The 25,271-nt window shown below is 50.8% G+C and overlaps 24 non-coding genes across 24 annotated transcripts; all 24 read right to left on the minus strand.

The window, feature by feature from the left end:
- Positions 1-483: 483 nt before the first annotated feature.
- Positions 484-555, minus strand: trnap-ugg (transfer RNA proline (anticodon UGG)). Its single transcript has one exon. It is a non-coding gene; the product is annotated as a tRNA-Pro (tRNA).
- A 1,102-nt stretch (positions 556-1,657) lies between these two features.
- On the minus strand, positions 1,658-1,729 carry trnap-ugg (transfer RNA proline (anticodon UGG)). Its single transcript has one exon. It is a non-coding gene; the product is annotated as a tRNA-Pro (tRNA).
- A 500-nt stretch (positions 1,730-2,229) lies between these two features.
- Positions 2,230-2,301, minus strand: trnap-ugg (transfer RNA proline (anticodon UGG)). Its single transcript has one exon. It is a non-coding gene; the product is annotated as a tRNA-Pro (tRNA).
- Positions 2,302-3,403: 1,102 nt separating this feature from the next.
- trnap-ugg (transfer RNA proline (anticodon UGG)) lies at positions 3,404-3,475 on the minus strand. The gene has a single exon. It is a non-coding gene; the product is annotated as a tRNA-Pro (tRNA).
- Positions 3,476-4,577: 1,102 nt separating this feature from the next.
- Positions 4,578-4,649, minus strand: trnap-ugg (transfer RNA proline (anticodon UGG)). Its single transcript has one exon. It is a non-coding gene; the product is annotated as a tRNA-Pro (tRNA).
- A 500-nt stretch (positions 4,650-5,149) lies between these two features.
- trnap-ugg (transfer RNA proline (anticodon UGG)) lies at positions 5,150-5,221 on the minus strand. Its single transcript has one exon. It is a non-coding gene; the product is annotated as a tRNA-Pro (tRNA).
- Positions 5,222-6,323: 1,102 nt separating this feature from the next.
- On the minus strand, positions 6,324-6,395 carry trnap-ugg (transfer RNA proline (anticodon UGG)). Its single transcript has one exon. It is a non-coding gene; the product is annotated as a tRNA-Pro (tRNA).
- A 1,102-nt stretch (positions 6,396-7,497) lies between these two features.
- On the minus strand, positions 7,498-7,569 carry trnap-ugg (transfer RNA proline (anticodon UGG)). Its single transcript has one exon. It is a non-coding gene; the product is annotated as a tRNA-Pro (tRNA).
- Positions 7,570-9,075: 1,506 nt separating this feature from the next.
- Positions 9,076-9,147, minus strand: trnap-agg (transfer RNA proline (anticodon AGG)). The gene has a single exon. It is a non-coding gene; the product is annotated as a tRNA-Pro (tRNA).
- Positions 9,148-10,836: 1,689 nt separating this feature from the next.
- On the minus strand, positions 10,837-10,908 carry trnap-agg (transfer RNA proline (anticodon AGG)). Its single transcript has one exon. It is a non-coding gene; the product is annotated as a tRNA-Pro (tRNA).
- Positions 10,909-11,991: 1,083 nt separating this feature from the next.
- On the minus strand, positions 11,992-12,063 carry trnap-agg (transfer RNA proline (anticodon AGG)). The gene has a single exon. It is a non-coding gene; the product is annotated as a tRNA-Pro (tRNA).
- Positions 12,064-12,593: 530 nt separating this feature from the next.
- Positions 12,594-12,665, minus strand: trnap-agg (transfer RNA proline (anticodon AGG)). The gene has a single exon. It is a non-coding gene; the product is annotated as a tRNA-Pro (tRNA).
- A 506-nt stretch (positions 12,666-13,171) lies between these two features.
- trnap-agg (transfer RNA proline (anticodon AGG)) lies at positions 13,172-13,243 on the minus strand. The gene has a single exon. It is a non-coding gene; the product is annotated as a tRNA-Pro (tRNA).
- Positions 13,244-13,836: 593 nt separating this feature from the next.
- Positions 13,837-13,908, minus strand: trnap-agg (transfer RNA proline (anticodon AGG)). The gene has a single exon. It is a non-coding gene; the product is annotated as a tRNA-Pro (tRNA).
- Positions 13,909-14,992: 1,084 nt separating this feature from the next.
- Positions 14,993-15,064, minus strand: trnap-agg (transfer RNA proline (anticodon AGG)). The gene has a single exon. It is a non-coding gene; the product is annotated as a tRNA-Pro (tRNA).
- A 2,904-nt stretch (positions 15,065-17,968) lies between these two features.
- trnap-agg (transfer RNA proline (anticodon AGG)) lies at positions 17,969-18,040 on the minus strand. Its single transcript has one exon. It is a non-coding gene; the product is annotated as a tRNA-Pro (tRNA).
- A 548-nt stretch (positions 18,041-18,588) lies between these two features.
- Positions 18,589-18,660, minus strand: trnap-agg (transfer RNA proline (anticodon AGG)). Its single transcript has one exon. It is a non-coding gene; the product is annotated as a tRNA-Pro (tRNA).
- Positions 18,661-19,166: 506 nt separating this feature from the next.
- On the minus strand, positions 19,167-19,238 carry trnap-agg (transfer RNA proline (anticodon AGG)). The gene has a single exon. It is a non-coding gene; the product is annotated as a tRNA-Pro (tRNA).
- Positions 19,239-19,807: 569 nt separating this feature from the next.
- Positions 19,808-19,879, minus strand: trnap-agg (transfer RNA proline (anticodon AGG)). Its single transcript has one exon. It is a non-coding gene; the product is annotated as a tRNA-Pro (tRNA).
- Positions 19,880-20,975: 1,096 nt separating this feature from the next.
- trnap-agg (transfer RNA proline (anticodon AGG)) lies at positions 20,976-21,047 on the minus strand. Its single transcript has one exon. It is a non-coding gene; the product is annotated as a tRNA-Pro (tRNA).
- A 548-nt stretch (positions 21,048-21,595) lies between these two features.
- Positions 21,596-21,667, minus strand: trnap-agg (transfer RNA proline (anticodon AGG)). Its single transcript has one exon. It is a non-coding gene; the product is annotated as a tRNA-Pro (tRNA).
- A 506-nt stretch (positions 21,668-22,173) lies between these two features.
- trnap-agg (transfer RNA proline (anticodon AGG)) lies at positions 22,174-22,245 on the minus strand. Its single transcript has one exon. It is a non-coding gene; the product is annotated as a tRNA-Pro (tRNA).
- Positions 22,246-22,829: 584 nt separating this feature from the next.
- On the minus strand, positions 22,830-22,901 carry trnap-agg (transfer RNA proline (anticodon AGG)). Its single transcript has one exon. It is a non-coding gene; the product is annotated as a tRNA-Pro (tRNA).
- A 1,916-nt stretch (positions 22,902-24,817) lies between these two features.
- trnap-agg (transfer RNA proline (anticodon AGG)) lies at positions 24,818-24,889 on the minus strand. The gene has a single exon. It is a non-coding gene; the product is annotated as a tRNA-Pro (tRNA).
- Positions 24,890-25,271: the final 382 nt, after the last annotated feature.

Below are 25,271 nucleotides of genomic sequence, written 5' to 3' on the forward strand. Positions count from 1 at the left end.
TGTCGCAGTTTCTGCTGGGCAAGCGCGTAACTGCTTTGGGGCAGACCGGGAGACCTACGCTCACTGACTGATAGCATGGACTGTAGCGCTGACGTGTCTTTCCAGAATGGTAACGCCATCCCCAGTGAGACAGCACTGAGAGCATGGTTCAGCAGGCCCGCAAACAACTGAAAAGAATGCCTCTCCTTTGGTGCAGCTCAGGAGTACACGTTCAGCAAAGGTCTCCATAACAAGCCGGCAAACCACATTTCGTCCTCCTCCTCCTCAACAACACACTACATGTCCTCCTCAACAACAACGAACTTGTAAAATACACATTTTCTTTAAAGAAAACAAAACACACAGATGACAGTCTGATTTCCCATCAGCTATACAGGCAACAGTATCTGAGGTCGATAGCCCTCCCTTGTGCAGAGGAGCCCAGAAGCCAGCCTTCAAGAGCAAACGAACAAACACTTCGGTGACTGCAAAGTGGGGCCAAGCGGGCTCGTCCGGGAGTTGAACCCGGGACCTCTCGCACCCAAAGCGAGAATCATACCCCTAGACCAACGAGCCAAGTTATCTGACAGTGTCACAGTTTCTGCTGGGCAAGCGCGTAACTGCTTTGGGGCAGACCGGGAGACCTACGCTCACTGACTGATAGCATGGACTGTAGCGCTGACGTGTCTTTCCAGAATGGTAACGCCATCCCCAGTGAGACAGCACTGAGAGCATTGTTCAGCAGGCCCGCAAACAACTGAAAAGAATGCCTCTCCTTTGGTGCAGCTCAGGAGTACACGTTCAGCAAAGGTCTCCATAACAAGCCGGCAAACCACATTTCGTCCTCCTCCTCCTCAACAACACACTACATGTCCTCCACCTCCTCCTCAACAACAACAACAACAACAACAACAACGAACTTGTAAAAAACACATTTTCTTTAAAGAAAACAAAACACACAGATGACAGTCTGATTTCCCATCAGCTATACGGGCAACAGTATCTGAGGTCGATAGCCCTCCCTTGTGCAGAGGAGCCCAGAAGCCAGCCTTCAAGAGCAAACGAACAAACACTTCGGTGACTGCAAAGTGGGGCCAAGTGGGCTCGTCCTGGAGTTGAACCCAGGGCCTCTCACACCCTCAGCAAGAATCATACCCCTAGACCAACGAGCCAAGTTAACGGAGGGTGTCGCAGTTTCTGCTGGGCAAGCGCGTAACTGCTTTGGGGCAGACCGGGAGACCTACGCTCACTGACTGATAGCATGGACTGTAGCGCTGAAGTGTCTTTCCAGAACGGTAACCGTATCCCCAGTGAGACAGCACTGAGAGCATGGTTCAGCAGGCCCGCAAACAACTGAAAAGAATGCCTCTCCTTTGGTGCAGCTCATTAGTACACGTTCAGCAAAGGTCTCCATAACAAGCCGGCAAACCACATTTCGTCCTCCTCCTCCTCAACAACACACTACATGTCCTCCTCCTCCTCAACAACAACAACGAACTTGTAAAATACACATTTTCTTTAAAGAAAACAAAACACACAGATGACAGTCTGATTTCCCATCAGCTACACAGCCAACAGTATCTGAGGTTGAAAGACCTCCCTGGTGCAGAGGAGCCCAGAAGCCAAGCATCGAGAGAGAGCAAACGAATGCTTCAGAGAATGCAAAGCAGGGCCAAGCGGGCTCGTCCGGGAGTTGAACCCGGGACCTCTCGCACCCAAAGTGAGAATCATACCCCTAGACCAACGAGCCAAGTTATCTGACAGTGTCACAGTTTCTGCTGGGCAAGCGCGTAACTGCTTTGGGGCAGACCGGGAGACCTACGCTCACTGACTGATAGCATGGACTGTAGCGCTGACGTGTCTTTCCAGAATGGTAACGCCATCCCCAGTGAGACAGCACTGAGAGCATGGTTCAGCAGGCCCGCAAACAACTGAAAAGAATGCCTCTCCTTTGGTGCAGCTCAGGAGTACACGTTCAGCAAAGGTCTCCATAACAAGCCGGCAAACCACATTTCGTCCTCCTCCTCCTCAACAACACACTACATGTCCTCCTCAACAACAACAACGAACTTGTAAAATACACATTTTCTTTAAAGAAAACAAAACACACAGATGACAGTCTGATTTCCCATCAGCTACACAGCCAACAGTATCTGAGGTTGAAAGACCTCCCTGGTGCAGAGGAGCCCAGAAGCCAAGCATCGAGAGAGAGCAAACGAATGCTTCAGAGAATGCAAAGCAGGGCCAAGCGGGCTCGTCCGGGAGTTGAACCCGGGACCTCTCGCACCCAAAGCGAGAATCATACCCCTAGACCAACGAGCCAAGTTATCTGACAGTGTCGCAGTTTCTGCTGGGCAAGCGCGTAACTGCTTTGGGGCAGACCGGGAGACCTACGCTCACTGACTGATAGCATGGACTGTAGCGCTGACGTGTCTTTCCAGAATGGTAACGCCATCCCCAGTGAGACAGCACTGAGAGCATTGTTCAGCAGGCCCGCAAACAACTGAAAAGAATGCCTCTCCTTTGGTGCAGCTCAGGAGTACACGTTCAGCAAAGGTCTCCATAACAAGCCGGCAAACCACATTTCGTCCTCCTCCTCCTCAACAACACACTACATGTCCTCCACCTCCTCCTCAACAACAACAACAACAACAACAACAACGAACTTGTAAAAAACACATTTTCTTTAAAGAAAACAAAACACACAGATGACAGTCTGATTTCCCATCAGCTATACGGGCAACAGTATCTGAGGTCGATAGCCCTCCCTTGTGCAGAGGAGCCCAGAAGCCAGCCTTCAAGAGCAAACGTACAAACACTTCGGTGACTGCAAAGTGGGGCCAAGTGGGCTCGTCCTGGAGTTGAACCCAGGGCCTCTCACACCCTCAGCAAGAATCATACCCCTAGACCAACGAGCCAAGTTAACGGAGGGTGTCGCAGTTTCTGCTGGGCAAGCGCGTAACTGCTTTGGGGCAGACCGGGAGACCTACGCTCACTGACTGATAGCATGGACTGTAGCGCTGAAGTGTCTTTCCAGAACGGTAACCGTATCCCCAGTGAGACAGCACTGAGAGCATGGTTCAGCAGGCCCGCAAACAACTGAAAAGAATGCCTCTCCTTTGGTGCAGCTCATTAGTACACGTTCAGCAAAGGTCTCCATAACAAGCCGGCAAACCACATTTCGTCCTCCTCCTCCTCAACAACACACTACATGTCCTCCTCCTCCTCAACAACAACAACGAACTTGTAAAATACACATTTTCTTTAAAGAAAACAAAACACACAGATGACAGTCTGATTTCCCATCAGCTACACAGCCAACAGTATCTGAGGTTGAAAGACCTCCCTGGTGCAGAGAAGCCCAGAAGCCAAGCATCGAGAGAGAGCAAACGAATGCTTCAGAGAATGCAAAGCAGGGCCAAGCGGGCTCGTCCGGGAGTTGAACCCGGGACCTCTCGCACCCAAAGCGAGAATCATACCCCTAGACCAACGAGCCAAGTTATCTGACAGTGTCGCAGTTTCTGCTGGGCAAGCGCGTAACTGCTTTGGGGCAGACCGGGAGACCTACGCTCACTGACTGATAGCATGGACTGTAGCGCTGACGTGTCTTTCCAGAATGGTAACGCCATCCCCAGTGAGACAGCACTGAGAGCATTGTTCAGCAGGCCCGCAAACAACTGAAAAGAATGCCTCTCCTTTGGTGCAGCTCAGGAGTACACGTTCAGCAAAGGTCTCCATAACAAGCCGGCAAACCACATTTCGTCCTCCTCCTCCTCAACAACACACTACATGTCCTCCACCTCCTCCTCAACAACAACAACAACAACAACAACAACGAACTTGTAAAAAACACATTTTCTTTAAAGAAAACAAAACACACAGATGACAGTCTGATTTCCCATCAGCTATACGGGCAACAGTATCTGAGGTCGATAGCCCTCCCTTGTGCAGAGGAGCCCAGAAGCCAGCCTTCAAGAGCAAACGAACAAACACTTCGGTGACTGCAAAGTGGGGCCAAGTGGGCTCGTCCTGGAGTTGAACCCAGGGCCTCTCACACCCTCAGCAAGAATCATACCCCTAGACCAACGAGCCAAGTTAACGGAGGGTGTCGCAGTTTCTGCTGGGCAAGCGCGTAACTGCTTTGGGGCAGACCGGGAGACCTACGCTCACTGACTGATAGCATGGACTGTAGCGCTGAAGTGTCTTTCCAGAACGGTAACCGTATCCCCAGTGAGACAGCACTGAGAGCATGGTTCAGCAGGCCCGCAAACAACTGAAAAGAATGCCTCTCCTTTGGTGCAGCTCATTAGTACACGTTCAGCAAAGGTCTCCATAACAAGCCGGCAAACCACATTTCGTCCTCCTCCTCCTCAACAACACACTACATGTCCTCCTCCTCCTCAACAACAACAACGAACTTGTAAAATACACATTTTCTTTAAAGAAAACAAAACACACAGATGACAGTCTGATTTCCCATCAGCTACACAGCCAACAGTATCTGAGGTTGAAAGACCTCCCTGGTGCAGAGGAGCCCAGAAGCCAAGCATCGAGAGAGAGCAAACGAATGCTTCAGAGAATGCAAAGCAGGGCCAAGCGGGCTCGTCCGGGAGTTGAACCCGGGACCTCTCGCACCCAAAGTGAGAATCATACCCCTAGACCAACGAGCCAAGTTATCTGACAGTGTCACAGTTTCTGCTGGGCAAGCGCGTAACTGCTTTGGGGCAGACCGGGAGACCTACGCTCACTGACTGATAGCATGGACTGTAGCGCTGAAGTGTCTTTCCAGAACGGTAACCGTATCCCCAGTGAGACAGCACTGAGAGCATGGTTCAGCAGGCCCGCAAACAACTGAAAAGAATGCCTCTCCTTTGGTGCAGCTCAGGAGTACACGTTCAGCAAAGGTCTCCATAACAAGCCGGCAAACCACATTTCGTCCTCCTCCTCCTCAACAACACACTACATGTCCTCCTCAACAACAACAACGAACTTGTAAAATACACATTTTCTTTAAAGAAAACAAAACACACAGATGACAGTCTGATTTCCCATCAGCTACACAGCCAACAGTATCTGAGGTTGAAAGACCTCCCTGGTGCAGAGGAGCCCAGAAGCCAAGCATCGAGAGAGAGCAAACGAATGCTTCAGAGAATGCAAAGCAGGGCCAAGCGGGCTCGTCCGGGAGTTGAACCCGGGACCTCTCGCACCCAAAGCGAGAATCATACCCCTAGACCAACGAGCCAAGTTATCTGACAGTGTCGCAGTTTCTGCTGGGCAAGCGCGTAACTGCTTTGGGGCAGACCGGGAGACCTACGCTCACTGACTGATAGCATGGACTGTAGCGCTGACGTGTCTTTCCAGAATGGTAACGCCATCCCCAGTGAGACAGCACTGAGAGCATTGTTCAGCAGGCCCGCAAACAACTGAAAAGAATGCCTCTCCTTTGGTGCAGCTCAGGAGTACACGTTCAGCAAAGGTCTCCATAACAAGCCGGCAAACCACATTTCGTCCTCCTCCTCCTCAACAACACACTACATGTCCTCCACCTCCTCCTCAACAACAACAACAACAACAACAACAACGAACTTGTAAAAAACACATTTTCTTTAAAGAAAACAAAACACACAGATGACAGTCTGATTTCCCATCAGCTATACGGGCAACAGTATCTGAGGTCGATAGCCCTCCCTTGTGCAGAGGAGCCCAGAAGCCAGCCTTCAAGAGCAAACGTACAAACACTTCGGTGACTGCAAAGTGGGGCCAAGTGGGCTCGTCCTGGAGTTGAACCCAGGGCCTCTCACACCCTCAGCAAGAATCATACCCCTAGACCAACGAGCCAAGTTAACGGAGGGTGTCGCAGTTTCTGCTGGGCAAGCGCGTAACTGCTTTGGGGCAGACCGGGAGACCTACGCTCACTGACTGATAGCATGGACTGTAGCGCTGAAGTGTCTTTCCAGAACGGTAACCGTATCCCCAGTGAGACAGCACTGAGAGCATGGTTCAGCAGGCCCGCAAACAACTGAAAAGAATGCCTCTCCTTTGGTGCAGCTCATTAGTACACGTTCAGCAAAGGTCTCCATAACAAGCCGGCAAACCACATTTCGTCCTCCTCCTCCTCAACAACACACTACATGTCCTCCTCCTCCTCAACAACAACAACGAACTTGTAAAATACACATTTTCTTTAAAGAAAACAAAACACACAGATGACAGTCTGATTTCCCATCAGCTACACAGCCAACAGTATCTGAGGTTGAAAGACCTCCCTGGTGCAGAGAAGCCCAGAAGCCAAGCATCGAGAGAGAGCAAACGAATGCTTCAGAGAATGCAAAGCAGGGCCAAGCGGGCTCGTCCGGGAGTTGAACCCGGGACCTCTCGCACCCAAAGCGAGAATCATACCCCTAGACCAACGAGCCAAGTTATCTGACAGTGTCGCAGTTTCTGCTGGGCAAGCGCGTAACTGCTTTGGGGCAGACCGGGAGACCTACGCTCACTGACTGATAGCATGGACTGTAGCGCTGACGTGTCTTTCCAGAATGGTAACGCCATCCCCAGTGAGACAGCACTGAGAGCATTGTTCAGCAGGCCCGCAAACAACTGAAAAGAATGCCTCTCCTTTGGTGCAGCTCAGGAGTACACGTTCAGCAAAGGTCTCCATAACAAGCCGGCAAACCACATTTCGTCCTCCTCCTCCTCAACAACACACTACATGTCCTCCACCTCCTCCTCAACAACAACAACAACAACAACAACAACGAACTTGTAAAAAACACATTTTCTTTAAAGAAAACAAAACACACAGATGACAGTCTGATTTCCCATCAGCTATACGGGCAACAGTATCTGAGGTCGATAGCCCTCCCTTGTGCAGAGGAGCCCAGAAGCCAGCCTTCAAGAGCAAACGAACAAACACTTCGGTGACTGCAAAGTGGGGCCAAGTGGGCTCGTCCTGGAGTTGAACCCAGGGCCTCTCACACCCTCAGCAAGAATCATACCCCTAGACCAACGAGCCAAGTTAACGGAGGGTGTCGCAGTTTCTGCTGGGCAAGCGCGTAACTGCTTTGGGGCAGACCGGGAGACCTACGCTCACTGACTGATAGCATGGACTGTAGCGCTGAAGTGTCTTTCCAGAACGGTAACCGTATCCCCAGTGAGACAGCACTGAGAGCATGGTTCAGCAGGCCCGCAAACAACTGAAAAGAATGCCTCTCCTTTGGTGCAGCTCATTAGTACACGTTCAGCAAAGGTCTCCATAACAAGCCGGCAAACCACATTTCGTCCTCCTCCTCCTCAACAACACACTACATGTCCTCCTCCTCCTCAACAACAACAACGAACTTGTAAAATACACATTTTCTTTAAAGAAAACAAAACACACAGATGACAGTCTGATTTCCCATCAGCTACACAGCCAACAGTATCTGAGGTTGAAAGACCTCCCTGGTGCAGAGGAGCCCAGAAGCCAAGCATCGAGAGAGAGCAAACGAATGCTTCAGAGAATGCAAAGCAGGGCCAAGCGGGCTCGTCCGGGAGTTGAACCCGGGACCTCTCGCACCCAAAGTGAGAATCATACCCCTAGACCAACGAGCCAAGTTATCTGACAGTGTCACAGTTTCTGCTGGGCAAGCGCGTAACTGCTTTGGGGCAGACCGGGAGACCTACGCTCACTGACTGATAGCATGGACTGTAGCGCTGAAGTGTCTTTCCAGAACGGTAACCGTATCCCCAGTGAGACAGCACTGAGAGCATGGTTCAGCAGGCCCGCAAACAACTGAAAAGAATGCCTCTCCTTTGGTGCAGCTCAGGAGTACACGTTCAGCAAAGGTCTCCATAACAAGCCGGCAAACCACATTTCGTCCTCCTCCTCCTCAACAACACACTACATGTCCTCCTCCTCCTCCTCAACAACAACAACAACAACAACGAACTTGTAAAAAACACATTTTCTTTAAAGAAAACAAAACACACAGATGACAGTCTGATTTCCCATCAGCTTTACAGCCAACAGTATCTGAGGTCGATAGCCCTCCCTTGTGCAGAGGAGCCCAGAAGCCAGCCTTCAAGAGCAAACGAACAAACACTTCGGTGACTGCAAAGTGGGGCCAAGTGGGCTCGTCCTGGAGTTGAACCCAGGGCCTCTCACACCCTCAGCAAGAATCTTACCCCTAGACCAACGAGCCAAGTTAACGGAGGGTGTCGCAGTTTCTGCTGGGCAAGCGCGTAACTGCTTTGGGGCAGACCGGGAGACCTACGCACACTGACTGATAGCATGGACTGTAGCGCTGAAGTGTCTTTCCAGAACGGTAACCGTATCCCCAGTGAGACAGCACTGAGAGCATGGTTCAGCAGGCCCGCAAACAACTGAAAAGAATGCCTCTCCTTTGGTGCAGCTCAGGAGTACACGTTCAGCAAAGGTCTCCATAACAAGCCGGCAAACCACATTTCGTCCTCCTCCTCCTCAACAACACACTACATGTCCTCCTCCTCCTCAACAACAACAACGAACTTGTAAAATACACATTTTCTTTAAAGAAAACAAAACACACAGATGACAGTCTGATTTCCCATCAGCTACACAGCCAACAGTATCTGAGGTTGAAAGACCTCCCTGGTGCAGAGGAGCCCAGAAGCCAAGCATCGAGAGAGAACAAACGAATGCTTCAGAGAATGCAAAGCGGGGCCAAGCGGGCTCGTCCGGGAGTTGAACCCGGGACCTCTCGCACCCTAAGTGAGACAGCACTGAGAGCATGGTTCAGCAGGCCCGCAAACAACTGAAAAGAATGCCTCTCCTTTGGTGCAGCTCAGGAGTACACGTTCAGCAAAGGTCTCCATAACAAGCCGGCAAACCACATTTCGTCCTCCTCCTCCTCAACAACACACTACATGTCCTCCTCCTCCTCAACAACAACAACGAACTTGTAAAATACACATTTTCTTTAAAGAAAACAAAACACACAGATGACAGTCTGATTTCCCATCAGCTACACAGCCAACAGTATCTGAGGTTGAAAGACCTCCCTGGTGCAGAGGAGCCCAGAAGCCAAGCATCGAGAGAGAACAAACGAATGCTTCAGAGAATGCAAAGCGGGGCCAAGCGGGCTCGTCCGGGAGTTGAACCCGGGACCTCTCGCACCCTAAGCGAGAATCATACCCCTAGACCAACGAGCCAAGTTAACGGAGGGTGTCGCAGTTTCTGCTGGGCAAGCGCGTAACTGCTTTGGGGCAGACCGGGAGACCTACGCTCACTGACTGATAGCATGGACTGTAGCGCTGAAGTGTCTTTCCAGAACGGTAACCGTATCCCCAGTGAGACAGCACTGAGAGCATGGTTCAGCAGGCCCGCAAACAACTGAAAAGAATGCCTCTCCTTTGGTGCAGCTCAGGAGTACACGTTCAGCAAAGGTCTCCATAACAAGCCGGCAAACCACATTTCGTCCTCCTCCTCCTCAACAACACACTACATGTCCTCCTCCTCCTCAACAACAACAACGAACTTGTAAAATACACATTTTCTTTAAAGAAAACAAAACACACAGATGACAGTCTGATTTCCCATCAGCTATACAGCCAACAGTATCTGAGGTCGATAGCCCTCCCTTGTGCAGAGGAGCCCAGAAGCCAGCCTTCAAGAGCAAACGAACGAACACTTCGGTGACTACAAAGTGGGGCCAAGTGGGCTCGTCCTGGAGTTGAACACACGGCCTCTCACACCCTCAGCAAGAATCATACCCCTAGACCAACGAGCCAAGTTAACGGAGGGTGTCGCAGTTTCTGCTGGGCAAGCGCGTAACTGCTTTGGGGCAGACCGGGAGACCTACGCACACTGACTGATAGCATGGACTGTAGCGCTGAAGTGTCTTTCCAGAACGGTAACCGTATCCCCAGTGAGACAGCACTGAGAGCATGGTTCAGCAGGCCCGCAAACAACTGAAAAGAATGCCTCTCCTTTGGTGCAGCTCAGGAGTACACGTTCAGCAAAGGTCTCCATAACAAGCCGGCAAACCACATTTCGTCCTCCTCCTCCTCAACAACACACTACATGTCCTCCTCCTCCTCAACAACAACAACGAACTTGTAAAATACACATTTTCTTTAAAGAAAACAAAACACACAGATGACAGTCTGATTTCCCATCAGCTATACAGCCAACAGTATCTGAGGTCGATAGCCCTCCCTTGTGCAGAGGAGCCCAGAAGCCAGCCTTCAAGAGCAAACGAACGAACACTTCGGTGACTACAAAGTGGGGCCAAGTGGGCTCGTCCTGGAGTTGAACCCAGGGCCTCTCACACCCTCAGCAAGAATCATACCCCTAGACCAACGAGCCAAGTTAACGGAGGGTGTCGCAGTTTCTGCTGGGCAAGCGCGTAACTGCTTTGGGGCAGACCGGGAGACCTACGCTCACTGACTGATAGCATGGACTGTAGCGCTGAAGTGTCTTTCCAGAATGGTAACGCCATCCCCTGTGAGACAGCACTGAGAGCATTGTTCAGCAGGCCCGCAAACAACTGAAAAGAATGCCTCTCCTTTGGTGCAGCTCAGGAGTACACGTTCAGCAAAGGTCTCCATAACAAGCCGGCAAACCACATTTCGTCCTCCTCCTCCTCAACAACACACTACATGTCCTCCTCCTCCTCCTCAACAACAACAACAACAACAACAACAACAACAACAACGAACTTGTAAAAAACACATTTTCTTTAAAGACAACAAAACACACAGATGACAGTCTGATTTCCCATCAGCTACACAGCCAACAGTATCTGAGGTTGAAAGACCTCCCTGGTGCAGAGGAGCCCAGAAGCCAAGCATCGAGAGAGAACAAACGAATGCTTCAGAGAATGCAAAGCGGGGCCAAGCGGGCTCGTCCGGGAGTTGAACCCGGGACCTCTCGCACCCTAAGCGAGAATCATACCCCTAGACCAACGAGCCAAGTTAACGGAGGGTGTCGCAGTTTCTGCTGGGCAAGCGCGTAACTGCTTTGGGGCAGACCGGGAGACCTACGCTCACTGACTGATAGCATGGACTGTAGCGCTGAAGTGTCTTTCCAGAACGGTAACCGTATCCCCAGTGAGACAGCACTGAGAGCATGGTTCAGCAGGCCCGCAAACAACTGAAAAGAATGCCTCTCCTTTGGTGCAGCTCAGGAGTACACGTTCAGCAAAGGTCTCCATAACAAGCCGGCAAACCACATTTCGTCCTCCTCCTCCTCAACAACACACTACATGTCCTCCTCCTCCTCCTCAACAACAACAACAACAACAACGAACTTGTAAAAAACACATTTTCTTTAAAGAAAACAAAACACACAGATGACAGTCTGATTTCCCATCAGCTTTACAGGCAACAGTATCTGAGGTCGATAGCCCTCCCTTGTGCAGAGGAGCCCAGAAGCCAGCCTTCAAGAGCAAACGAACAAACACTTCAGTGACTGCAAAGTGGGGCCAAGTGGGCTCGTCCTGGAGTTGAACCCAGGGCCTCTCACACCCTCAGCAAGAATCATACCCCTAGACCAACGAGCCAAGTTAACGGAGGGTGTCTCAGTTTCTGCTGGGCAAGCGCGTAACTGCTTTGGGGCAGACCGGGAGACCTACGCACATGGACTGTAGCGCTGAAGTGTCTTTCCAGAACGGTAACCGTATCCCCAGTGAGACAGCACTGAGAGCATGGTTCAGCAGGCCCGCAAACAACTGAAAAGAATGCCTCTCCTTTGGTGCAGCTCAGGAGTACACGTTCAGCAAAGGTCTCCATAACAAGCCGGCAAACCACATTTCGTCCTCCTCCTCCTCAACAACACACTACATGTCCTCCTCCTCCTCAACAACAACAACGAACTTGTAAAATACACATTTTCTTTAAAGAAAACAAAACACACAGATGACAGTCTGATTTCCCATCAGCTACACAGCCAACAGTATCTGAGGTTGAAAGACCTCCCTGGTGCAGAGGAGCCCAGAAGCCAAGCATCGAGAGAGAACAAACGAATGCTTCAGAGAATGCAAAGCGGGGCCAAGCGGGCTCGTCCGGGAGTTGAACCCGGGACCTCTCGCACCCTAAGCGAGAATCATACCCCTAGACCAACGAGCCAAGTTAACGGAGGGTGTTGCAGTTTCTGCTGGGCAAGCGCGTAACTGCTTTGGGGCAGACCGGGAGACCTACGCTCACTGACTGATAGCATGGACTGTAGCGCTGAAGTGTCTTTCCAGAACGGTAACCGTATCCCCAGTGAGACAGCACTGAGAGCATGGTTCAGCAGGCCCGCAAACAACTGAAAAGAATGCCTCTCCTTTGGTGCAGCTCAGGAGTACACGTTCAGCAAAGGTCTCCATAACAAGCCGGCAAACCACATTTCGTCCTCCTCCTCCTCAACAACACACTACATGTCCTCCTCCTCCTCCTCAACAACAACAACAACAACAACAACAACAACAACGAACTTGTAAAAAACACATTTTCTTTAAAGACAACAAAACACACAGATGACAGTCTGATTTCCCATCAGCTACACAGCCAACAGTATCTGAGGTTGAAAGACCTCCCTGGTGCAGAGGAGCCCAGAAGCCAAGCATCGAGAGAGAACAAACGAATGCTTCAGAGAATGCAAAGCGGGGCCAAGCGGGCTCGTCCGGGAGTTGAACCCGGGACCTCTCGCACCCTAAGCGAGAATCATACCCCTAGACCAACGAGCCAAGTTAACGGAGGGTGTCGCAGTTTCTGCTGGGCAAGCGCGTAACTGCTTTGGGGCAGACCGGGAGACCTACGCTCACTGACTGATAGCATGGACTGTAGCGCTGAAGTGTCTTTCCAGAACGGTAACCGTATCCCCAGTGAGACAGCACTGAGAGCATGGTTCAGCAGGCCCGCAAACAACTGAAAAGAATGCCTCTCCTTTGGTGCAGCTCAGGAGTACACGTTCAGCAAAGGTCTCCATAACAAGCCGGCAAACCACATTTCGTCCTCCTCCTCCTCAACAACACACTACATGTCCTCCTCCTCCTCAACAACAACAACGAACTTGTAAAATACACATTTTCTTTAAAGAAAACAAAACACACAGATGACAGTCTGATTTCCCATCAGCTACACAGCCAACAGTATCTGAGGTTGAAAGACCTCCCTGGTGCAGAGGAGCCCAGAAGCCAAGCATCGAGAGAGAACAAACGAATGCTTCAGAGAATGCAAAGCGGGGCCAAGCGGGCTCGTCCGGGAGTTGAACCCGGGACCTCTCGCACCCTAAGCGAGAATCATACCCCTAGACCAACGAGCCAAGTTAACGGAGGGTGTTGCAGTTTCTGCTGGGCAAGCGCAAAACTGCTTTGGGGCAGACCGGGAGACCTACGCTCACTGACTGATAGCATGGACTGTAGCGCTGAAGTGTCTTTCCAGAACGGTAACCGTATCCCCAGTGAGACAGCACTGAGAGCATGGTTCAGCAGGCCCGCAAACAACTGAAAAGAATGCCTCTCCTTTGGTGCAGCTCAGGAGTACACGTTCAGCAAAGGTCTCCATAACAAGCCGGCAAACCACATTTCGTCCTCCTCCTCCTCAACAACACACTACATGTCCTCCTCCTCCTCCTCAACAACAACAACAACAACAACAACAACAACAACAACAACAACAACAACAACAACAACAACAACAACAACAACAACAACAACAACAACAACAACAACGAACTTGTAAAAAACACATTTTCTTTAAAGACAACAAAACACACAGATGACAGTCTGATTTCCCATCAGCTACACAGCCAACAGTATCTGAGGTTGAAAGACCTCCCTGGTGCAGAGGAGCCCAGAAGCCAAGCATCGAGAGAGAACAAACGAATGCTTCAGAGAATGCAAAGCGGGGCCAAGCGGGCTCGTCCGGGAGTTGAACCCGGGACCTCTCGCACCCTAAGCGAGAATCATACCCCTAGACCAACGAGCCAAGTTAACGGAGGGTGTCGCAGTTTCTGCTGGGCAAGCGCGTAACTGCTTTGGGGCAGACCGGGAGACCTACGCTCACTGACTGATAGCATGGACTGTAGCGCTGAAGTGTCTTTCCAGAACGGTAACCGTATCCCCAGTGAGACAGCACTGAGAGCATGGTTCAGCAGGCCCGCAAACAACTGAAAAGAATGCCTCTCCTTTGGTGCAGCTCAGGAGTACACGTTCAGCAAAGGTCTCCATAACAAGCCGGCAAACCACATTTCGTCCTCCTCCTCCTCAACAACACACTACATGTCCTCCTCCTCCTCCTCAACAACAACGAACTTGTAAAAAACACATTTTCTTTAAAGACAACAAAACACACAGATGACAGTCTGATTTCCCATCAGCTACACAGCCAACAGTATCTGAGGTTGAAAGACCTCCCTGGTGCAGAGGAGCCCAGAAGCCAAGCATCGAGAGAGAACAAACGAATGCTTCAGAGAATGCAAAGCGGGGCCAAGCGGGCTCGTCCGGGAGTTGAACCCGGGACCTCTCGCACCCTAAGTGAGAATCATACCCCTAGACCAACGAGCCAAGTTAACGGAGGGTGTCGCAGTTTCTGCTGGGCAAGCGCGTAACTGCTTTGGGGCAGACCGGGAGACCTACGCTCACTGACTGATAGCATGGACTGTAGCGCTGAAGTGTCTTTCCAGAACGGTAACCGTATCCCCAGTGAGACAGCACTGAGAGCATGGTTCAGCAGGCCCGCAAACAACTGAAAAGAATGCCTCTCCTTTGGTGCAGCTCAGGAGTACACGTTCAGCAAAGGTCTCCATAACAAGCCGGCAAACCACATTTCGTCCTCCTCCTCCTCAACAACACACTACATGTCCTCCTCCTCCTCAACAACAACAACGAACTTGTAAAATACACATTTTCTTTAAAGAAAACAAAACACACAGATGACAGTCTGATTTCCCATCAGCTACACAGCCAACAGTATCTGAGGTTGAAAGACCTCCCTGGTGCAGAGGAGCCCAGAAGCCAAGCATCGAGAGAGAACAAACGAATGCTTCAGAGAATGCAAAGCGGGGCCAAGCGGGCTCGTCCGGGAGTTGAACCCGGGACCTCTCGCACCCTAAGCGAGAATCATACCCCTAGACCAACGAGCCAAGTTAACGGAGGGTGTCGCAGTTTCTGCTGGGCAAGCGCGTAACTGCTTTGGGGCAGACCGGGAGACCTACGCTCACTGACTGATAGCATGGACTGTAGCGCTGAAGTGTCTTTCCAGAACGGTAACCGTATCCCCAGTGAGACAGCACTGAGAGCATGGTTCAGCAGGCCCGCAAACAACTGAAAAGAATGCCTCTCCTTTGGTGCAGCTCAGGAGTACACGTTCAGCAAAGGTCTCCATAACAAGCCGGCAAACCACATTTCGTCCTCCTCCTCCTCAACAACACACTACATGTCCTCCTCCTCCTCCTCAACAACAACAACAACAACAACGAACTTGTAAAAAACACATTTTCTTTAAAGAAAACAAAACACACAGATGACAGTCTGATTTCCCATCAGCTTTACAGGCAACAGTATCTGAGGTCGATAGCCCTCCCTTGTGCAGAGGAGCCCAGAAGCCAGCCTTCAAGAGCAAACGAACAAACACTTCAGTGACTGCAAAGTGGGGCCAAGTGGGCTCGTCCTGGAGTTGAACCCAGGGCCTCTCACACCCTCAGCAAGAATCATACCCCTAGACCAACGAGCCAAGTTAACGGAGGGTGTCTCAGTTTCTGCTGGGCAAGCGCGTAACTGCTTTGGGGCAGACCGGGAGACCTACGCACACTGACTGATAGCATGGACTGTAGCGCTGAAGTGTCTTTCCAGAACGGTAACCGTATCCCCAGTGAGACAGCACTGAGAGCATGGTTCAGCAGGCCCGCAAACAACTGAAAAGAATGCCTCTCCTTTGGTGCAGCTCAGGAGTACACGTTCAGCAAAGGTCTCCATAACAAGCCGGCAAACCACATTTCGTCCTCCTCCTCCTCAACAACACACTACATGTCCTCCTCCTCCTCAACAACAACAACGAACTTGTAAAATACACATTTTCTTTAAAGAAAACAAAACACACAGATGACAGTCTGATTTCCCATCAGCTACACAGCCAACAGTATCTGAGGTTGAAAGACCTCCCTGGTGCAGAGGAGCCCAGAAGCCAAGCATCGAGAGAGAACAAACGAATGCTTCAGAGAATGCAAAGCGGGGCCAAGCGGGCTCGTCCGGGAGTTGAACCCGGGACCTCTCGCACCCTAAGTGAGACAGCACTGAGAGCATGGTTCAGCAGGCCCGCAAACAACTGAAAAGAATGCCTCTCCTTTGGTGCAGCTCAGGAGTACACGTTCAGCAAAGGTCTCCATAACAAGCCGGCAAACCACATTTCGTCCTCCTCCTCCTCAACAACACACTACATGTCCTCCTCCTCCTCAACAACAACAACGAACTTGTAAAATACACATTTTCTTTAAAGAAAACAAAACACACAGATGACAGTCTGATTTCCCATCAGCTACACAGCCAACAGTATCTGAGGTTGAAAGACCTCCCTGGTGCAGAGGAGCCCAGAAGCCAAGCATCGAGAGAGAACAAACGAATGCTTCAGAGAATGCAAAGCGGGGCCAAGCGGGCTCGTCCGGGAGTAGAACCCGGGACCTCTCGCACCCTAAGTGAGACAGCACTGAGAGCATGGTTCAGCAGGCCCGCAAACAACTGAAAAGAATGCCTCTCCTTTGGTGCAGCTCAGGAGTACACGTTCAGCAAAGGTCTCCATAACAAGCCGGCAAACCACATTTCGTCCTCCTCCTCCTCAACAACACACTACATGTCCTCCTCCTCCTCAACAACAACAACGAACTTGTAAAATACACATTTTCTTTAAAGAAAACAAAACACACAGATGACAGTCTGATTTCCCATCAGCTACACAGCCAACAGTATCTGAGGTTGAAAGACCTCCCTGGTGCAGAGGAGCCCAGAAGCCAAGCATCGAGAGAGAACAAACGAATGCTTCAGAGAATGCAAAGCGGGGCCAAGCGGGCTCGTCCGGGAGTTGAACCCGGGACCTCTCGCACCCTAAGTGAGACAGCACTGAGAGCATGGTTCAGCAGGCCCGCAAACAACTGAAAAGAATGCCTCTCCTTTGGTGCAGCTCAGGAGTACACGTTCAGCAAAGGTCTCCATAACAAGCCGGCAAACCACATTTCGTCCTCCTCCTCCTCAACAACACACTACATGTCCTCCTCCTCCTCCTCAACAACAACGAACTTGTAAAAAACACATTTTCTTTAAAGAAAACAAAACACACAGATGACAGTCTGATTTCCCATCAGCTTTACAGGCAACAGTATCTGAGGTCGATAGCCCTCCCTTGTGCAGAGGAGCCCAGAAGCCAGCCTTCAAGAGCAAACGAACAAACACTTCAGTGACTGCAAAGTGGGGCCAAGTGGGCTCGTCCTGGAGTTGAACCCAGGGCCTCTCACACCCTCAGCAAGAATCATACCCCTAGACCAACGAGCCAAGTTAACGGAGGGTGTCGCAGTTTCTGCTGGGCAAGCGCGTAACTGCTTTGGGGCAGACCGGGAGACCTACGCTCACTGACTGATAGCATGGACTGTAGCGCTGAAGTGTCTTTCCAGAACGGTAACCGTATCCCCAGTGAGACAGCACTGAGAGCATGGTTCAGCAGGCCCGCAAACAACTGAAAAGAATGCCTCTCCTTTGGTGCAGCTCAGGAGTACACGTTCAGCAAAGGTCTCCATAACAAGCCGGCAAACCACATTTCGTCCTCCTCCTCCTCAACAACACACTACATGTCCTCCTCCTCCTCAACAACAACAACGAACTTGTAAAATACACATTTTCTTTAAAGAAAACAAAACACACAGATGACAGTCTGATTTCCCATCAGCTACACAGCCAACAGTATCTGAGGTTGAAAGACCTCCCTGGTGCAGAGGAGCCCAGAAGCCAAGCATCGAGAGAGAACAAACGAATGCTTCAGAGAATGCAAAGCGGGGCCAAGCGGGCTCGTCCGGGAGTTGAACCCGGGACCTCTCGCACCCTAAGCGAGAATCATACCCCTAGACCAACGAGCCAAGTTAACGGAGGGTGTTGCAGTTTCTGCTGGGCAAGCGCGTAACTGCTTTGGGGCAGACCGGGAGACCTACGCTCACTGACTGATAGCATGGACTGTAGCGCTGAAGTGTCTTTCCAGAACGGTAACCGTATCCCCAGTGAGACAGCACTGAGAGCATGGTTCAGCAGGCCCGCAAACAACTGAAAAGAATGCCTCTCCTTTGGTGCAGCTCAGGAGTACACGTTCAGCAAAGGTCTCCATAACAAGCCGGCAAACCACATTTCGTCCTCCTCCTCCTCAACAACACACTACATGTCCTCCTCCTCCTCCTCAACAACAACAACAACAACAACAACAACAACAACAACAACAACAACAACAACGAACTTGTAAAAAACACATTTTCTTTAAAGACAACAAAACACACAGATGACAGTCTGATTTCCCATCAGCTACACAGCCAACAGTATCTGAGGTTGAAAGACCTCCCTGGTGCAGAGGAGCCCAGAAGCCAAGCATCGAGAGAGAACAAACGAATGCTTCAGAGAATGCAAAGCGGGGCCAAGCGGGCTCGTCCGGGAGTTGAACCCGGGACCTCTCGCACCCTAAGCGAGAATCATACCCCTAGACCAACGAGCCAAGTTAACGGAGGGTGTCGCAGTTTCTGCTGGGCAAGCGCGTAACTGCTTTGGGGCAGACCGGGAGACCTACGCTCACTGACTGATAGCATGGACTGTAGCGCTGAAGTGTCTTTCCAGAACGGTAACCGTATCCCCAGTGAGACAGCACTGAGAGCATGGTTCAGCAGGCCCGCAAACAACTGAAAAGAATGCCTCTCCTTTGGTGCAGCTCAGGAGTACACGTTCAGCAAAGGTCTCCATAACAAGCCGGCAAACCACATTTCGTCCTCCTCCTCCTCAACAACACACTACATGTCCTCCTCCTCCTCAACAACAACAACGAACTTGTAAAATACACATTTTCTTTAAAGAAAACAAAACACACAGATGACAGTCTGATTTCCCATCAGCTACACAGCCAACAGTATCTGAGGTTGAAAGACCTCCCTGGTGCAGAGGAGCCCAGAAGCCAAGCATCGAGAGAGAACAAACGAATGCTTCAGAGAATGCAAAGCGGGGCCAAGCGGGCTCGTCCGGGAGTTGAACCCGGGACCTCTCGCACCCTAAGCGAGAATCATACCCCTAGACCAACGAGCCAAGTTAACGGAGGGTGTTGCAGTTTCTGCTGGGCAAGCGCGTAACTGCTTTGGGGCAGACCGGGAGACCTACGCTCACTGACTGATAGCATGGACTGTAGCGCTGAAGTGTCTTTCCAGAACGGTAACCGTATCCCCAGTGAGACAGCACTGAGAGCATGGTTCAGCAGGCCCGCAAACAACTGAAAAGAATGCCTCTCCTTTGGTGCAGCTCAGGAGTACACGTTCAGCAAAGGTCTCCATAACAAGCCGGCAAACCACATTTCGTCCTCCTCCTCCTCAACAACACACTACATGTCCTCCTCCTCCTCCTCAACAACAACAACAACAACAACAACAACAACAACAACAACAACAACAACAACAACAACAACAACAACAACAACGAACTTGTAAAAAACACATTTTCTTTAAAGACAACAAAACACACAGATGACAGTCTGATTTCCCATCAGCTACACAGCCAACAGTATCTGAGGTTGAAAGACCTCCCTGGTGCAGAGGAGCCCAGAAGCCAAGCATCGAGAGAGAACAAACGAATGCTTCAGAGAATGCAAAGCGGGGCCAAGCGGGCTCGTCCGGGAGTTGAACCCGGGACCTCTCGCACCCTAAGCGAGAATCATACCCCTAGACCAACGAGCCAAGTTAACGGAGGGTGTCGCAGTTTCTGCTGGGCAAGCGCGTAACTGCTTTGGGGCAGACCGGGAGACCTACGCTCACTGACTGATAGCATGGACTGTAGCGCTGAAGTGTCTTTCCAGAACGGTAACCGTATCCCCAGTGAGACAGCACTGAGAGCATGGTTCAGCAGGCCCGCAAACAACTGAAAAGAATGCCTCTCCTTTGGTGCAGCTCAGGAGTACACGTTCAGCAAAGGTCTCCATAACAAGCCGGCAAACCACATTTCGTCCTCCTCCTCCTCAACAACACACTACATGTCCTCCTCCTCCTCCTCAACAACAACAACAACAACAACGAACTTGTAAAAAACACATTTTCTTTAAAGAAAACAAAACACACAGATGACAGTCTGATTTCCCATCAGCTTTACAGGCAACAGTATCTGAGGTCGATAGCCCTCCCTTGTGCAGAGGAGCCCAGAAGCCAGCCTTCAAGAGCAAACGAACAAACACTTCAGTGACTGCAAAGTGGGGCCAAGTGGGCTCGTCCTGGAGTTGAACCCAGGGCCTCTCACACCCTCAGCAAGAATCATACCCCTAGACCAACGAGCCAAGTTAACGGAGGGTGTCTCAGTTTCTGCTGGGCAAGCGCGTAACTGCTTTGGGGCAGACCGGGAGACCTACGCACACTGACTGATAGCATGGACTGTAGCGCTGAAGTGTCTTTCCAGAACGGTAACCGTATCCCCAGTGAGACAGCACTGAGAGCATGGTTCAGCAGGCCCGCAAACAACTGAAAAGAATGCCTCTCCTTTGGTGCAGCTCAGGAGTACACGTTCAGCAAAGGTCTCCATAACAAGCCGGCAAACCACATTTCGTCCTCCTCCTCCTCAACAACACACTACATGTCCTCCTCCTCCTCAACAACAACAACGAACTTGTAAAATACACATTTTCTTTAAAGAAAACAAAACACACAGATGACAGTCTGATTTCCCATCAGCTACACAGCCAACAGTATCTGAGGTTGAAAGACCTCCCTGGTGCAGAGGAGCCCAGAAGCCAAGCATCGAGAGAGAACAAACGAATGCTTCAGAGAATGCAAAGCGGGGCCAAGCGGGCTCGTCCGGGAGTTGAACCCGGGACCTCTCGCACCCTAAGCGAGAATCATACCCCTAGACCAACGAGCCAAGTTAACGGAGGGTGTTGCAGTTTCTGCTGGGCAAGCGCGTAACTGCTTTGGGGCAGACCGGGAGACCTACGCTCACTGACTGATAGCATGGACTGTAGCGCTGAAGTGTCTTTCCAGAACGGTAACCGTATCCCCAGTGAGACAGCACTGAGAGCATGGTTCAGCAGGCCCGCAAACAACTGAAAAGAATGCCTCTCCTTTGGTGCAGCTCAGGAGTACACGTTCAGCAAAGGTCTCCATAACAAGCCGGCAAACCACATTTCGTCCTCCTCCTCCTCAACAACACACTACATGTCCTCCTCCTCCTCCTCAACAACAACAACAACAACAACAACAACAACAACAACAACAACAACAACAACGAACTTGTAAAAAACACATTTTCTTTAAAGACAACAAAACACACAGATGACAGTCTGATTTCCCATCAGCTACACAGCCAACAGTATCTGAGGTTGAAAGACCTCCCTGGTGCAGAGGAGCCCAGAAGCCAAGCATCGAGAGAGAACAAACGAATGCTTCAGAGAATGCAAAGCGGGGCCAAGCGGGCTCGTCCGGGAGTTGAACCCGGGACCTCTCGCACCCTAAGCGAGAATCATACCCCTAGACCAACGAGCCAAGTTAACGGAGGGTGTCGCAGTTTCTGCTGGGCAAGCGCGTAACTGCTTTGGGGCAGACCGGGAGACCTACGCTCACTGACTGATAGCATGGACTGTAGCGCTGAAGTGTCTTTCCAGAACGGTAACCGTATCCCCAGTGAGACAGCACTGAGAGCATGGTTCAGCAGGCCCGCAAACAACTGAAAAGAATGCCTCTCCTTTGGTGCAGCTCAGGAGTACACGTTCAGCAAAGGTCTCCATAACAAGCCGGCAAACCACATTTCGTCCTCCTCCTCCTCAACAACACACTACATGTCCTCCTCCTCCTCAACAACAACAACGAACTTGTAAAATACACATTTTCTTTAAAGAAAACAAAACACACAGATGACAGTCTGATTTCCCATCAGCTACACAGCCAACAGTATCTGAGGTTGAAAGACCTCCCTGGTGCAGAGGAGCCCAGAAGCCAAGCATCGAGAGAGAACAAACGAATGCTTCAGAGAATGCAAAGCGGGGCCAAGCGGGCTCGTCCGGGAGTTGAACCCGGGACCTCTCGCACCCTAAGCGAGAATCATACCCCTAGACCAACGAGCCAAGTTAACGGAGGGTGTTGCAGTTTCTGCTGGGCAAGCGCGTAACTGCTTTGGGGCAGACCGGGAGACCTACGCTCACTGACTGATAGCATGGACTGTAGCGCTGAAGTGTCTTTCCAGAACGGTAACCGTATCCCCAGTGAGACAGCACTGAGAGCATGGTTCAGCAGGCCCGCAAACAACTGAAAAGAATGCCTCTCCTTTGGTGCAGCTCAGGAGTACACGTTCAGCAAAGGTCTCCATAACAAGCCGGCAAACCACATTTCGTCCTCCTCCTCCTCAACAACACACTACATGTCCTCCTCCTCCTCCTCAACAACAACAACAACAACAACAACAACAACAACAACAACAACAACAACAACAACAACAACAACAACAACAACAACAACAACAACAACGAACTTGTAAAAAACACATTTTCTTTAAAGACAACAAAACACACAGATGACAGTCTGATTTCCCATCAGCTACACAGCCAACAGTATCTGAGGTTGAAAGACCTCCCTGGTGCAGAGGAGCCCAGAAGCCAAGCATCGAGAGAGAACAAACGAATGCTTCAGAGAATGCAAAGCGGGGCCAAGCGGGCTCGTCCGGGAGTTGAACCCGGGACCTCTCGCACCCTAAGCGAGAATCATACCCCTAGACCAACGAGCCAAGTTAACGGAGGGTGTCGCAGTTTCTGCTGGGCAAGCGCGTAACTGCTTTGGGGCAGACCGGGAGACCTACGCTCACTGACTGATAGCATGGACTGTAGCGCTGAAGTGTCTTTCCAGAACGGTAACCGTATCCCCAGTGAGACAGCACTGAGAGCATGGTTCAGCAGGCCCGCAAACAACTGAAAAGAATGCCTCTCCTTTGGTGCAGCTCAGGAGTACACGTTCAGCAAAGGTCTCCATAACAAGCCGGCAAACCACATTTCGTCCTCCTCCTCCTCAACAACACACTACATGTCCTCCTCCTCCTCCTCAACAACAACAACAACAACAACGAACTTGTAAAAAACACATTTTCTTTAAAGAAAACAAAACACACAGATGACAGTCTGATTTCCCATCAGCTTTACAGGCAACAGTATCTGAGGTCGATAGCCCTCCCTTGTGCAGAGGAGCCCAGAAGCCAGCCTTCAAGAGCAAACGAACAAACACTTCAGTGACTGCAAAGTGGGGCCAAGTGGGCTCGTCCTGGAGTTGAACCCAGGGCCTCTCACACCCTCAGCAAGAATCATACCCCTAGACCAACGAGCCAAGTTAACGGAGGGTGTCTCAGTTTCTGCTGGGCAAGCGCGTAACTGCTTTGGGGCAGACCGGGAGACCTACGCACACTGACTGATAGCATGGACTGTAGCGCTGAAGTGTCTTTCCAGAACGGTAACCGTATCCCCAGTGAGACAGCACTGAGAGCATGGTTCAGCAGGCCCGCAAACAACTGAAAAGAATGCCTCTCCTTTGGTGCAGCTCAGGAGTACACGTTCAGCAAAGGTCTCCATAACAAGCCGGCAAACCACATTTCGTCCTCCTCCTCCTCAACAACACACTACATGTCCTCCTCCTCCTCAACAACAACAACGAACTTGTAAAATACACATTTTCTTTAAAGAAAACAAAACACACAGATGACAGTCTGATTTCCCATCAGCTACACAGCCAACAGTATCTGAGGTTGAAAGACCTCCCTGGTGCAGAGGAGCCCAGAAGCCAAGCATCGAGAGAGAACAAACGAATGCTTCAGAGAATGCAAAGCGGGGCCAAGCGGGCTCGTCCGGGAGTTGAACCCGGGACCTCTCGCACCCTAAGTGAGACAGCACTGAGAGCATGGTTCAGCAGGCCCGCAAACAACTGAAAAGAATGCCTCTCCTTTGGTGCAGCTCAGGAGTACACGTTCAGCAAAGGTCTCCATAACAAGCCGGCAAACCACATTTCGTCCTCCTCCTCCTCAACAACACACTACATGTCCTCCTCCTCCTCAACAACAACAACGAACTTGTAAAATACACATTTTCTTTAAAGAAAACAAAACACACAGATGACAGTCTGATTTCCCATCAGCTACACAGCCAACAGTATCTGAGGTTGAAAGACCTCCCTGGTGCAGAGGAGCCCAGAAGCCAAGCATCGAGAGAGAACAAACGAATGCTTCAGAGAATGCAAAGCGGGGCCAAGCGGGCTCGTCCGGGAGTTGAACCCGGGACCTCTCGCACCCTAAGTGAGACAGCACTGAGAGCATGGTTCAGCAGGCCCGCAAACAACTGAAAAGAATGCCTCTCCTTTGGTGCAGCTCAGGAGTACACGTTCAGCAAAGGTCTCCATAACAAGCCGGCAAACCACATTTCGTCCTCCTCCTCCTCAACAACACACTACATGTCCTCCTCCTCCTCAACAACAACAACGAACTTGTAAAATACACATTTTCTTTAAAGAAAACAAAACACACAGATGACAGTCTGATTTCCCATCAGCTACACAGCCAACAGTATCTGAGGTTGAAAGACCTCCCTGGTGCAGAGGAGCCCAGAAGCCAAGCATCGAGAGAGAACAAACGAATGCTTCAGAGAATGCAAAGCGGGGCCAAGCGGGCTCGTCCGGGAGTTGAACCCGGGACCTCTCGCACCCTAAGCGAGAATCATACCCCTAGACCAACGAGCCAAGTTAACGGAGGGTGTTGCAGTTTCTGCTGGGCAAGCGCGTAACTGCTTTGGGGCAGACCGGGAGACCTACGCTCACTGACTGATAGCATGGACTGTAGCGCTGAAGTGTCTTTCCAGAACGGTAACCGTATCCCCAGTGAGACAGCACTGAGAGCATGGTTCAGCAGGCCCGCAAACAACTGAAAAGAATGCCTCTCCTTTGGTGCAGCTCAGGAGTACACGTTCAGCAAAGGTCTCCATAACAAGCCGGCAAACCACATTTCGTCCTCCTCCTCCTCAACAACACACTACATGTCCTCCTCCTCCTCCTCCTCAACAACAACAACAACAACAACAACAACAACAACAACAACAACAACAACAACAACAACAACAACAAC

Source organism: Amia ocellicauda, chromosome 2 (assembly GCF_036373705.1).
Source record: "Amia ocellicauda isolate fAmiCal2 chromosome 2, fAmiCal2.hap1, whole genome shotgun sequence".
NCBI classification, from domain to species: Eukaryota; Metazoa; Chordata; class Actinopteri; order Amiiformes; family Amiidae; genus Amia; species Amia ocellicauda.